This window comes from Lithobates pipiens, unplaced genomic scaffold (assembly GCF_037356315.1).
Source record: "Lithobates pipiens isolate NorthernLeopardFrog02 unplaced genomic scaffold, aLitPip1_a1.2 Scaffold_22, whole genome shotgun sequence".
NCBI classification, from domain to species: Eukaryota; Metazoa; Chordata; class Amphibia; order Anura; family Ranidae; genus Lithobates; species Lithobates pipiens.
In genome coordinates this window covers 250,386,774-250,401,957 of record NW_027507784.1, presented here as the reverse complement: position 1 = coordinate 250,401,957, position 15,184 = coordinate 250,386,774, and positions in this window count along the sequence as shown.

The window sequence follows — 15,184 nt, the reverse complement described above, 5'->3', positions numbered from 1 at the left end:
GGACCTCTCATGTTCCATCAGGTTGGAGGGGAAGCGTCGGTGCACAGCCATTTTCAGATCTCTCCAGAGATGTTCAATCAGGTTCAAGTCTGGGCTCTGGCTGGGCCACTCAAGGACATTCAGAGTTATCCCTTAGCTGCTCCTTTGTTACCTTCGCTGTGTGTTTAGGGTTGTTGACCTGTTGGAAGATGATGAACCTTCACCCCAGTCTAAGGTCCAGAGTGCTTTGGAGCAGGGTTTCATCAAGGAGGTCTCTGTACATTGCTGCATTCATCTTCCCCTCAGTCGTGACTAGTTTCCCACAGCATGATGCTGCCACCGACATGCTTCACTGTAGGGATGGTATTGGCCAGGTGATAAGCAGTGCCTATTTTCTTCCAGACATAATGCTTGCCATGCAGGCCAAAGAGTTGAATCTTTTTTTTTTTTTTTTTTTTTTTTTATCAGACCAGAGAATTTTGTTTCTCATGGTTAGAGTCCTTCAGGTGCCTTTTGGCAAACTCCAGGCGGGTCGTCATGTGCTTTTAACTGAGGCGTGGCTTCCGTCTGGCCACTCTACCATACAGGCCTGATTGGTGGAGTGCTGCAAAGATGGTGGTTCTCCTCTCCACAGAGAAAAGCTGGAACTCTGTCAGAGTGACCATCGGGTTCTTGGTCACTTCCCTAACTAAGGCCCTTCTCCCTGGATCATTCAGTTTGGCTGGGCGGTCCGCTCTAGGAAGAGTCCTAGAGCAAAGGATGATCAGTGGAAACAGGAAGCATTTACAAACTTATTTCATGTTGTCATTATGGGGTATTGTTTGTAGAATTGTGAGGCAAATTTTGAATTTAATCCAATTTGGAATAAGGCTGTAACATAAAATGTGGAAAAAGTTAAGTGCTGTGAATGCTTTCTGTATGCACTGTACATGCATGTAACATAATATGTATTACCAAATTGCACAACTGTTCCTGAGTCATCCTACTGCACATGGAGTCGGCTCTTTGTGGCCGGTGAGATGCCTTGAATTCTCCGACATGTTTTTTTATGTAATGCACTGTCTTATATTGCAACTCTTTACACGTCACGCCTGTAACACTAATCGTGACCAATGTATGTGTTTTTGTTTTTGTTTTTGTCTGTCTTGTTTTGCTTTTGGTTACTTGTTCACTGTCTGAAATTCCAATAAACAGATTTGCAAAAAAAAAAAAAAAAAAAAATTGCACAACTGTATTGCATGGCACGTGTGTGTCATGTTGGACATGTGACAGAAAAAAAAAAAGTATTGTTTAGTCTTTTAGTTGTAGAGTGAGGTTCATACTACTGGGGGCGGGGGATTCGGAGACACAGACATTAATCTGCAGCCAACTGGCAGTGATCCATGGCAAATTAACGTGGCTCCCAGCATGTCCTGGTCTGGCCTTGCATGGCTTATATGGGCCAGTCACGTTAATGTCTCCCACATTGTATTATATGATCTACCTATTTTTAGATTGAATCACTTGCTGTATATGTAACAGGTATAGATCCTGAGGAAGTGGGCCATTGGTGAAACGCATCAATCCTAAACGGCACACAATTATTGCATATGCGTTAGGGTTCTATGTCCATTTTTGTAAATGATCAATAGAGGGTCAATATTTTTTAAAATTTTAGTCTGGTTTAAATTTGTACAATAAAGATTGTCAAATGTCCTTTATATTTTTTGGAAAACTGACAGCAAAAACGGTTAGAAGTGAGCCATTCAATATAGCAGGATTAAACATACATGAGTGAGAGGTAGTAGCGGTTGGCGTGCCAAAACTATTTTACGATTAAAGAGGATCCAGGAACCAAAAAGAGGATGGATGAGTGTAGGTGGTCCTCCAATAGGGTATAAGTATGGGGCAAGACCAATATACATGATGTAATTTTCCCAGCTCTTTATTACAGCGCCATCAATGGAAGGACATATGGAGCCGAAAAGGGAGTGGTCCGCCCTGGGTGCTGCACGTTGCATGGGTGTCATCCTGGCGTGCCCCAGTCATAGTCTTCCCCTCCTTGTCATGCAGAGCGGTGATCTCCCTCTGTATCATGGAGCTTAATTGTTCGGCAGTCCTGCCTCCTGTGATAGAGAGCACACTGATCAAATGCTGGGAAATTGAGTGTGACGTGTGTAATATGAGGCAGGACTTTGTTGCTGCACCCTCTCGGCCCGGGCAATTCATGTCCAGCTCCGTGACACAGCAAGAGATTGCTGCTCTGTGTAATCTGGGCACTGGTCAGAGACTGCAGACTGCATTTCTCTTATATTCACCGACCGACACAGCTCCTCTCTGTAACTAAATGGGTTTGTTAGCCTGCCACTAGGAGAACTAGGCAAAATTGTAGCACAATACACAGAACTTTCAGTACCGCCCTGGGAGGCGGACCCTGTGCTAACAACCTTCCCTGCTGCCCCAGCAGACAGTTTTTTTTTTTGCCTAGTGAAGGAGTATGACCTAGGAACCCTGCGGGCCCTTTAGTTTATTTTTTTTGATGCAGGATTTATACTTTTGTGCAAGGTGAAAGATCCTGGGATCTTCTATCAACTTCCGGATGGGTGACAGGCTGGTTAAGTTATCCTTGTAGTCCCCCCAGTCCGGCCATCGAGCGTGTGCAGGTCGCAGCTAAGGCTCGAAAGGCCACGATATACCTCAGCTCCAGAGGTGGTCAGTGAGCTTCAATGCTCCAGGGTATACATATGACTGGGCTACTGATGTATGTATCACAGTATACCAGGCCAGCAGTCACCCTGTAACTGCGCAGGAGTGGGTCTGTGATAGAATGTCTCCCAGCTCTTCAGGACTAGTAAGTATGGCTCTCCCTCCCTCGGGGGGGTTGAGCAGCTGGGCATTCCCTGGGAGGTCACCTCACCTTCTCTTCTCTCCCATGTCCCTATCTTCCCTCCTCCCCCCCGGGGGGGCTGCTGCATGGGCTGCGGGCGGTGTGTGTATGGGGATTGCTGGGTCTCTCAACTGTAGGGCGTCTGTGCGGCTAGCGATGGTCCTGGTCCCGGTGTGGGGGGTCCCAAAAGGTGTCTGTGGAGGTATTTATGCTGGTTGAAGGCAGCGCTGTTCTGGGATTTTTCTTGTCACCGCATGGTGCTGTCCGGCGGCCATTTTGGCTGAGGGCAGAGCAGGTTCCCCTTGCGAGCCTCAGCGGCCATTTTCTATGGGTTTTTCCTAATAGTTGCATTGGCGGCCATTTTTTTGAAGCCCAAGCGCTCTTTTCACAGCAGTTCTCTTGTGGCAGCATGCCATGTGCTATCACATGCTGTTTCCTGTGTTCACTGTGTGTACAGGATGGCCATTCCCTGAACGCTGGTGCAAGCTCTGTAGATCGTTTCACCGCTCTTTTCTGCAGCTGCTGCCGACACAGTTTCTTCACCCTACAACTGGGTAACCTCCTGGGGACTACAGGCACGGCTAGTAACCATCACAGAATGCCCCAGGGTGGTGAGTCCGGTGCTAGGAACCCCCCCAGGCCTAAGTCCCCTTTCAGGCAGCAGACAGGGTAGGGTCAGCATGGCTTTAGAAACTGGTGTTTCTTCCCCCGAGATCCAGGCTATTGCAACCGGGTCACCTCTGGATAGCGCTGTGCCCATGGACACCCTGACGGCCCTTAACTCTTTTGTTGCAAAAATAGAGGCGGTGCATAGAAGGAAAGGTGCACGTAAAAGGCCCCTGTCCTCTGGGGAGAGCTCTGATGCAGACTTGGGCCCTGCTGCAGCTGGTGACCCCTGCTCTGACCTGTTAGACGAAGCTGACCAGGACCATTCAGACAGCGAGGATGATTCCCCGTCCGGGTCCGGGCGCAACAAAGCACTTGTTGGAGCACTTATCACAGCTGTGCGTGATACGCTGATGATCCAGGAGCCAGCGGATCCCTCTTCTGATGTATCGGTCCCTTTTGGGTCCCGCAAGCCAGCACGTTCACCTAAGGTGTTCCCGTATTTGACCTATTTTGACAAGTTCATCTACAGGGAATGGGGTCGGCCGCAAAGGACCTTTTCAGTCCCCAAAAACATGGAGGTGCGTTACCCCTTTGAGGAAAGCCTTCTCAAAAAGTGGTCGGCTCCTCCGGTCATGGACCCCCCAGTATCTAGGTTAAATAAAGTAACCATGATCCCGGTTGAGGGGACTCCTGCATTCAAGGATCCCCCGGACAGGAAGGCCGAGGCAGTGGCTCGTTCCTTGTTTACGGTTGTGGGGTCAGCTGTGCGACCTGTACTGGCATCCCCACTGGTGTCGCAGACACTGACTGAGTGGGCAAAACTTTTGCACCTCGAATTGGGAGAGCAACAGGCCTCCCCTGTCTGCGTGGAACTATCGGACCAACTAGTGCAAGGCCTTAAGTACGTTTGTGACGTGGCCCTGGATACTCTCCCTCTGTTATCCAGGGCTTTAGTGTCAGCTATGGTGCTGAGGCACCTGATTTGGTTTAAATTCTGGTCTGCTGACCAGGCAACCAAGAAAGCCCTGACGGATCTTCCCTTCCTTGGCGACCGGCTCTTTGGAGCTTCGTTGGATGACATTATTAAAAATGCCACGGGTGGTAAGAGTACACTACTCCCACAGGCCAGGAAGGCTAAGGAGCCACGCCGCAGGCAAGGGCCCTCTTTTTCCGCTCACAAGCGGCTTTTTGGTCCGCCTGGTGCTTCGACAAAACATTTCCAGCCCGACAGGACGTCCACGGACGGTCAGAAGCGTCCCTGGAACCGCAAGCCTGTGAACAAAAGTGTTACCGCATGAAGGTTTGCCCCCACCCACATCTCAGGTGGGGGGTCGTCTTCGGGAGTTTGCAGCCCGGTGGACCTCCCGGTTATCCGAAAAATGGGTCTGCAACCTGATTTCCACAGGCTACAAGATAGTTTCTCTCTTGACCGCCAAACTGATTCTTCCCCTCCAGCATACACGCATCTCCGGTTCCCCGGCTGGTGAGAGACTTGCTGAATCAGGGGGTGATTGTACCAGTTCCGGAATCAGAACGCTTCCAGGGGTTCTACTCAAATCTGTTTGTGGTTCCCAAGAAGGAAGGGGTACGTCCGATCTTGGACTTGAAAGCCCTCAATCAATTTGTAAAAGTGCACAGGGTTCGAATGGAATCAGTTCGCTCAGTAGTCGCTGCACTCCATCAAGGGGACTCCCTGGCTTCCTTAGACATCCAGGATGTGTACCTGCACATACCCATATGCCTTCGACATCAAAAATTTCTGCGTTTGGCAGTCGGGGAAGCCCACTACCAATTTGTGGCTCTCCCTTTTGGCCTGGCATCAGTCTTTACCAAGGTACTGGCTCCAGTGTTGGCGTTGTTGTGACAAGGCGGGATCGCAATCATGGGTTACCTAGACAATCTCCTCCTGAGAGCATCTTCCGCCTCAGAATTAGAGGAGGATGTGGCGAATACCATGCAGACTCTGCGAGAATTTGGGTGGCTGTTGAACCTAAAGAAGTCGGTGATTGTACTGACCCAGCGTCTGGAGTGCCTAGGTCTACTATTGGACTCCAGGGAAGCAAGGGTTTTTCTCCCTCCGGACAAATTGCAGACTCTCAGATCTGCGGTCAAACTACTGATGAACCACAAGTGGTCGTCGCTCCGCTTTTGCATGCGAGTACTGGGGCTCATGGTAGCCTCCTTTGAGGCAGTACCTTATGCCCAGTTCCACACCAGAGTCCTGCAGAAGGAGATCTTGACAAAATGGGACAAATCTCCGTTGTCCTTGGATCGGCAGATCCAGGTGAGTCAGCCAGTCAGGGACTCCCTGATCTGGTGGTTGAGGTCCCCGGTGATTCAGTCTGGAAAATCGTTCTTTCCTCTGGGGTGGAGTGATGGGGATTCAGTCGGCTCAGGGCCTCTGGTTGACGGAAGAATCCAAGTTGCCGATCAATCTGCTTGAATTAAGAGCGATCAGGCTGTGTCTCCAGACATGGTTGATGTGTCTTCAGGGGCGTCCGACCAGGATACAGTAAGACAACGCCACGGCTGTGGCATACATAAATCACCAAGGGGGAACAAGAAGCTTAGCCGCTGCTCGGGAGGTCTCTCACATACTTCGGTGGGCAGAGCGTCACGTTCCGGCCCTGTCAGCCATTTACATTCCGGGGTGGAAAATTGGCAGGCGGACTATCTAAGTCGACAGATGCTGGACCCAGGAGAATGGGCATTGCATCCGGAGATATTCAGGCGGTTGTGCCTGAAATGGGGCACACCAGATGTGGATCTATTGGCCTCCTGCCTCAATCGGAAGGTGCCGAGATTCGTGTCCAGGACAAGAGATCCATGGGCAGACGCATCAGACGCGCTGGTGGCTTCATGGGATCAGTACCAGCTGATCTTCGCCTTTCCTCTGCTAAAACTGTTGCATTTTTTTTCCTGGTTTTTTGATAAAAACGCAGTACTGTTTGTTAATGCACTGTTGAATTACTTCCGCATAAAGTTTGCGGTGTTGGAGATCTCTCCTGTTGAGAATACCCGGTTATATGGCGGTGTGTTTTTCCGTACACTGCTGTTTTTTTGTGGGTTTAGTTTCACTAGTTCCCACTTGCCATGGTGGATGAAGTTTTAATGCTGTTTTTTCCCACCCCTCGTTTGGCACTGCTTGGGGACGTCCCATACAGAGAGGGAGCTGTGCCGGTCAGTGAATATAAGAGAAAATAGGATTTTTGTACTCACCGTAAAATCCTTTTCTCTGTAATTCACCGACCGAAACAGCACTCACCCCTCCTTTTCTTTACGTTATACTGCTTGTTGACGTACTGAGTCTGCTGGGGCAGCAAGGAGGGTTGTTAGCACAGGGTCTGCCCCCCGGGGCGGTACTGAAAGTTCTGTGTATTGTGTTACAATTTCCTAGTTCTCCTAGTGGCAGGCTAACAAACCCAGAGAGGAGCTGTGTCAGTCGGTGAATTACAGAGAAAAGGATTCTAAGGTGAGTACAAAACTCCTATTTTTTCCTTGAGCTTTTGATGCACTAAAGGTGCCAATAATGGCCAACAATAAATTGATATTCATTTAAATTGATATTAATTAAAAAGTCAAATATAATACAATTTTATATATAAAAATATTTTAAAAAATTTTAATTTTCCGTTTTCGCCAAGTGCATCCTGCAGTTTTGGTTTTGGCAACAAAATCTCCATTCGGTGCACCTCAAGTTTCCACCTTCGTGCTTGACTGTAGGGATGGTGCTCTTAGGGTCTTAGCAATTTTCTTTCTCCAGACACAGCGAGTCAAGTTAATGCCAAAGAGCTCAATTTTGGTCTCAACTGACCACAGCACTTTCTCAAAGTCCTTCTCTGAATCATTTAGATGTTCATTGGCAAACTTTAGAAGGGTCTGTACATGTGCCTTCTTGAGGAGGGGGACCTTGCGGGCACTACAGGATTTCAATCCATAGCTGCATATTGTTACCAATGGTTTGTTTTGTGACTGTGGTCCCATCTGCCTTGAAATCATTCACAAGCTCCTCCCATGTAGTTCTGGGCTGATCTCTCACTTTTCTTATCATCCTTAACCCATGAGGCATAATCTTGCATGAAGCTCCAGACCGAGAACAATTGATGGCTATTTTGTATTTATTCCATTTGCAAATAATCGCCCCCAACAGTTGTCTCCTCACCAAGCTTATTGCTGATGATCTTTTAGCACATTCCAGCCTTGTGCAGGTCTACAATCCCTGTCCCTATTATCCCTGTTGTGGTTTGACGGCTCCCTTGTCCCTATTTAGAACTGTATAGAGAAAACTGGAAAATGGGAATTTTTATGGTGCCACAGATATAACAACAATTTTATAAAAAATATGAAACATTTTTTGATTGAAAAATATAAAAAGGAGTAAACAAATGACTCATATACAGACAAACATAAAATTATCACAGCATGATAAACAATGTAGTGCTGATAAAGCTAGATAAATGCCTGTTGGCTCAACATGTTTCGTCAATTGCTTCTTCAGGAGCTGTAAGGCAATATATTGGCTACAAGAAAATACAAAAAACAAGATACAAGTAATAAAACAACAATTTATTATAATGTATAATATACAGATACATTTTAATCAAAGAGATATTAGACACTTACAAAATGCATAATACATAGGGCATACAACATCCTAATTAATGATCTATAGCAGTAGTGGAACTCACATACAGTAATATGCAGTAATGGTGAAACTCACCTATCATGTATATGATAAACAAATTGATCAGAATCCTGTTTGTACAGAAAGGGGGAGCATCAAGTCCAACAATGGGGTTTGCAGGGTGGGCATCAAAGAAGCACCAATCTTAAATTAGGTATAACAATGCAGCAATGAGGGTCAATCCCTCCTGGAAACTTGCTGAAATACCTAAAAAAAAATAAAAAACAAATGGAGCAGAGAGAGGCTGGAAAGAGAAAAGGTGGGGGAGGGGGAAAGGAACACATGGACAGGGGAAGGAAATAGGAATGGGTAGAAAAAATTTGGGTCTTTGTTACCTTAAATCAATATCTGGACAATGCCCAAAAGAGATTGTAGGGAATGTATCATCTTAAAGATATATATGATGTAAAAGGTTATATTCACAACATCAGTTTCCCTACCAAACACACAGGGGGAATTGCACTCCCAGACGTTCTAAAGTACTATCAGTCACCTTGGTGTTATGACGACCTACTCTCCTCCCTTCCACTCTTCTTTCTCTGTTTTCAATTAACTTTTCTTCTTTCCTCTCTCTTGATATTATGAAAATGGAAAATGATGGAGGCAATCCCAGGACCTATTGCAAGCGGTTTGTCCCTTGGCTGCTACAATACATACCTCCACATTTGCACTTTGAAACTGTTACGTGCACTCTGATTTGACCTTCTGATTTATGCAGTTTCATTTAATTGAATTAGAAGTGTTATTGGTTACACATTGTCAATGTAATGACCTGGATATCCCTCTTGACATCTGGTATGGATGCCGTGTTTTTCTGGGTTATGCCAGAGGTTCAATACAGAGGATAAGGGGATAAGAGGAGTGAAGATAGAGTATGGGGTTTGAACCACCATTGTTGGAGATGAGTAAAAACGTGTGATAGCTCTCAAGAAGGGGCCTTTAATCCAGAGATAGCATAAGGTGGCGAATAGCAACTAAGCTTATCAAAGGCCTTCTCTGCATGTACAAGCATTTGTCATGTTATAACTGCTGTATATGCTGGAATAAACTGCACCAAGAAGACGCATTCACGTGCCAGCTGTTTTTTGACATTTGGAAGTGTTTTGGACATTTCAGCCTGAGCACCGACACTCAGCTCTGTATCTATCTCATAGTTTCATAGTTTCATAGTTAGTAAGGTTGAATAAAGACACCAGTCCATCCAGTTCAACCTGAGTGAGTGTCTACCCCTATCCCTGTACATTGCACACTCACATTGGTCCCTACCCTCAAGGAGCTCACAATCTAAGGTCCCCATTCATATACTAAGGCCAATTTTAGACAGAAGCCAATTAACCTACCTGCATGTCTTTGGAGTGTGGGAGGAAACCGGAGTACCCGGAGGAAACCCACGCAGGCACAGGGAGAACATGCAAACTCCAGGCAGGTAGTGTCGTGGTTGGGATTCGAACCAGCGATGCTTTTTACTGCTAGGTGAGAGTGCTAACCACTACACCACTGTGCCGCCCCCTCATCTTGCGGTAGCACTTGGATAAATCTCAGTATACTTTTTCTGTATGTACGTTAAGGAGCAATGCATCTGTCTGAGTTTTTCTGGCCACCTTGATAAGATAAATGACCTTCCTGATATTGCCCCCTGCCTGGCAGAATGGGATGAACACCATTTGGTCTTTGTGGATGATGGCTAGGAGGAATTTGTGCAACCGGTTTGCTAAAATTTTAGTAAACTTTTTGAGGTCTAAGTATAGCAAAGCAAACGGCCTATAGTTTGAACATAGGGTTTGGTCCTTAACGAGCTTGCGGATCATAGTGATAAACAAAGATTGCATATCTCTGGGAATGGGAAAATCTTGTAGAAAATAATTAAACAAGGTGGTCAGGCGTAGAAAGAACATTTTATATATATTTATGTATTTGATCTCTAAGTGACACATTTAAAGTCCCATTCATTTACTCAGGAAAAATTTGACCACCATGGGAGCAGTGTTGCCAACCCCACAAAGTGAAATTTACTGGCAGGACGCCAAAATTTCGAAAACGGCACCAATTTTTTTACTGGCAAAAAAACTGAAATTTACTGATGGAGCCACTTTTTCTTTTATTGGCACTGCAAAAAAGTACCTAAAGTGATAAACAGTGCAAATATCAATATGTAAACTATAAACACATAGCTAGTGCTATTAGCAATGTGTTTAAGTTAAACAACATCAAGTCAAAAAACATATTTCTCAGTGTACATGAAGGTCAGGTTACTATAACCCAGCCAACACAGAGTTCCCCCTTACATCAGAGTCTGCAGGATTCCCCCTTACAGTGAAAGAGAACTCCTATGTAAAGGGGAACACTGTAGATCATGATCTAAGGGGGAACTCTGATGTAAGGGGGGTTCTCTGGGGACTATAGACACATATGCTGCTTAGGTGGATGACACAGCGGGGGATTCGATATTCAGGAACCCTATAAGATAGGTTTTTGGCATTTGTGGTACAGCTTTCATATTTGTTATGGACACACCTGACGGCCAATGTATTCTATGTAGGGGGCAATGCTGCATTGGTCCTCTATGTTTCCCTGAGTGGAAGTTTTTGAGTAAACCTTAAGTGTTGCAGTGATTATTCCCCCCATGCATATATAACTCACATTGAACAATTATCGGGAGATGACATACTCTTACACATACTCTTACACATGAGTTGTATAATGCAGAGTGACATGTGTGCCATTTAACTATGACTGCTACATGAATGATAACTACAATGTTCCCCCTACTCTACCACTGCTCATTTATATTTTAGGTGCGGGTATACATCATCAGTGACGTCAACTACCCTACTCCCTACCAGCCGGGATCCTTCCCTTCTACATTACCGAGGGGTACATTCTTACTTTATGTTCAAATTTAAGGGATGTTGGCAACATAATATGGGTTTCTCCCATGCAATATTGCCAACTGCCCGTTAATTTATGGGCAGCCCCGTAAATGCGAGTCTGCCTTAAGTCCCGGGGGGGGGGGGGTACATTCTTACTTTCCATTCATTTACCCAAGCACTAGATTTTTTTTTTAATCAGATTTATTTTAGAAAAAAATTTTGACAAAATTCTAAACAAAACAAATACACAACGACAGAATAAAAGGGAAAACAAAAAAAAAAAAAAAAAGGAAAGGGAGGAAAAAACACATATACATGTACACATATATAAATGTATTTCCCTTCCTTCCCATTAAGCAGATATATGGGCAGCAACAACAATATTTTTTAGTTCGTTTAGCATCTACTCCCTCAAAATATATTCGAAAGGAAGAGAAAGAGACAACCCTTCCCCTCCCCCATATCATCCAACAATAAGTCTTGCAATACAGTATAATATCCTGGAGCAAGCACTACACTCGAGTATTTAATAGTGCATTTAGTTTGACCACTTCTCTACGTCAAGCATTTGGGAAAGGGGGATGCAGCCACTCATAAAGACCAGATAACAGATATGCATAGCACATATTCCCCACTCTCCATTTTCAGCCTTAATTAGAACATGGGGCTTTGAAGAAAAGTATATTTCTCAAATAATATATGTTTATCCGTTTCCTGTACCCAGTCCCCGAGGGTAGGAGGGTTAGGTGATTGCCATTGAGAGGCTATTCGTTTATGTGCCAAGAAAAACATTCTCATTATGGTCACTGCCGCCTCATCGTATTCTAAATTATTGTCCCCATCCATCCCTTATTTACATTTTCTCACTTTCTCCAAATGTACCCTGTCTTATCCTCCTACACCCTCCACATATCTCATTGTCTTCTTAAATGCCTTCCATTCTTTCCATTTGTTTGTCATTCCCTCTGTTCCCTCCACTCCACAACAATATCTCAGATATTACATATTATATGTCTCTTCTACCCTTCCAATCCAGTCTTTTATTGTAGGGCTTTCTGTTTCTTGCCAGTATCTTGGTATCTGACTTTTAGCTGCATTAAACAGGTGAGGTAACACAGATTCTTTATATTGTTTAATTGAACTTTTTATGCCGTGAAACAAGCTCGTCCAAAGTTCTTCTATTTCTCTGTTAGTAATTTATTTTATTAACTGTAAAATCTCTTTCTAGTAGCTTTTTGTTTTTGGGCAATACCACCATAAATGTGCCATCGTTCCCACTACTTTACATCCCCACCAATGAGTATGGTGATTTCCCTATCTGATATTTACTTATTTTGTTGGGGGTTATATGCCACCTTGTAAGGCATTTATAGTTCACCTCTGCTGTGTTAGAGTCGACTGCAGAACTATGTACCAGTCTCAAAATTTTTCCTAATTTTTGTTTACTCCCTCATGCTTCCAATTCTTTTTCCCATTTTTTTTTATGTATGGCGGGTCCTCCAGTCCTTCCTCTGCCATTAGAATTTTATAAATCCGTGATATACCATTTTTTGTATTTGGTGCCATACTCAGCAGCTCCAGTGGCCTTAGGTCTTCCACTGATCTTATTGGTTGTGACGAAGTTCTAACAAAGTGTTTCAATTGGAGGTACGGCCATTCATTAATCGCCATTAGATCTGTCTTGTGTTTTAAAGTGGTCCTCCACCCTGAAGTGGAAGTTCCGCTCATCTGATCCCCCCCCCCTCCGGTGCCACAATCGGCACCTTTCAGGGGGGAGGGGGGTGCAGTTACCTGAATAATCCAGGTATCTGCACCCACTTCTGGGACAAGACCGCCGCAGATGCTCCCCCCCCCCCCATTGTGTTCTGGGAAACACACAGTTCCCAGGACACAGCGGGGACCAGCAGAGACGTGCAGCACAGTAGGGAACCGGGCAGTGAAGCCGCAATGCTTCACTTCCCGATTCCCTGACAGAGGATGGCGGCGGGGGCAGCAGAGAGACGAGCGATTGCTCGTCATCTGCCGCCAACATCGCTGGACCCTGGGACAGGTAAGTGTAAATTTATTAAAAGTCAGCAGCTGCAATATTTGTAGCTGCTGGCTTTTAATATTTTTTTTAAAGGTGCAGAACCACTTTAAGTCTTGAAATATGCATATTTTCCCCTTATATGTTATATCCTTTAATTGTGTGTTTTCATTTTTTATCCAGTCTCCAAATAATTTCCCTTTTCCAGGTGTAAAGTAATTTGTTTCTTTCAGTGACATTAGTGGAGAATTACATTTCCAATTGCCTTGTTTGTGTATTAGATCCCAAATTCTAAGTACATTTCATGTCATTGCATGTGTGTTCTCACCCAGTGTTCTGTGTTGAGGTGGGATCCAAATGATTCTCCCCAACTGTGTATCACTCATTATGTTCTCTATTTGTACACATCTTTTTTCATTTTTCTCCTTTGTCCACTCCATTACTCATGAATAGGGATGAGCTTCGTATTCGAGTCGAACATACAACTCGAATATCGGCTGTTCGCCTGTTCGGCGAATTCTGAACGTTATGGGCCGTTCGCGCCAAATTCGTGTGGCGCTCACGGCCCACAATGCACTACGATGGCGCAGTGCATTGCTGGCTCATGATTGGCCAAGCATGCACTGTGACCCCGCATGCTTGGCCAATCACAGCGCCGGCAGCGAGGAGAGCCATGATTGGCCACAGGCAGGATGCCTGTGGCCAATCATAGCTCAGGCAGTGTAGTACACGCCCCACACTATATAAGGCCACCAGCGCGGCGGCCTTGTGTAGTGTGTTGGCGTCTGTAGGAGTTAGTGGGTGTTCTGTGTACCTTCAACACAATATACACCGATCGTTATCGGCTGATTTTGTGTTCTTGCTCTTCTGTAGTGGTTGTTGTCTGCGTGCCCTGACTGCAGTATACACCGCTATATCCACCTATATAGCTAGCTATATTTCTCTTTTTTAATAGAGCTTGCAGTCAGTTGTAGGAGATTGTGCGTGCTGTCTGCGTGCTCTGAACCCAGTATACAACGCTATATCCACCTATATAGCTAGCTATCTTGCTCATTTTAAATAGAGCTTGCAGTCAGTTGTAGGAGATTGTGCGTGCTGTCGCGTGCTCTGAACCCAGTATACACCGCTATATCCACCTATATAGCTAACTATCTTGCTCTTTTTAAATAGAGCTTGCAGTCAGTTGTAGGAGATTGTGCGTGCTGTCTGCGTGCTCTGAACCCAGTATACACCGCTATATCCATCTATATAGCTAGCTATCTTGCTTGTTTTAAAAAGAGCTTGCAGTCAGTTGTAGGAGATTGTGCGTGCTGTCTGCGTGCTCTGAACCCAGTATACACCGCTATATCCACCTATATAGCTAGCTATCTTGCTCATTTTAAATAGAGCTTGCAGTCAGTTGTAGGAGATTGTGCATGCTGTCTGCGTGCCCTGAACCAAGTATACACCGCTATATCCACCTATATAGCTAACTATCTTGCTCTTTTTAAATAGAGCTTGCAGTCAGTTGTAGGAGATTGTGCGTGCTGTCTGCGTGCCCTGAACCCAGTATACACTGCTATATCCACCTATATAGCTAACTATCTTGCTCTTTTTAAATAGAGCTTGCAGTCAGTTGTAGGAGATTGTGCGTGCTGTCGCGTGCTCTGAACCCAGTATACACCACTATATCCACCTATATAGCTAATTATCTTGCTCTTTTTAAATAGAGCTTGCAGTCAGTTGTAGGAGATTGTGCGTGCTGTCTGCGTGCTCTGAACCCAGTATACACCGCTATATCCATCTATATAGCTAACTATCTTGCTTTTTTTAAATAGAGCTTGTAGTCAGTTGTAGGAGATTGTGCGTGCTGTCTGCGTGCCCTGAACCCAGTATACACCGTTATATCCACCTACATAGCTCTTCTCTAATTGAGCCATCTGCCATCTGCAGGAGTTAGTGGATGTTGTGTGTGCCTCAAGCACAATATACACTACCCAATTGCTGGTTTTCCATCTCCCTTCAGGCCATTACCATGTCTGGAAGGCCCGCAAGGAGAGGCAGACAGGCGTGAGCTGATAAAAGAGGGCAAGCAGGCTCTGTGTCTAGAGACAACAGTGCTGGTCGTGGACGCGATGCATCGTCATCATCAGCACGTGGCCATGGGACAC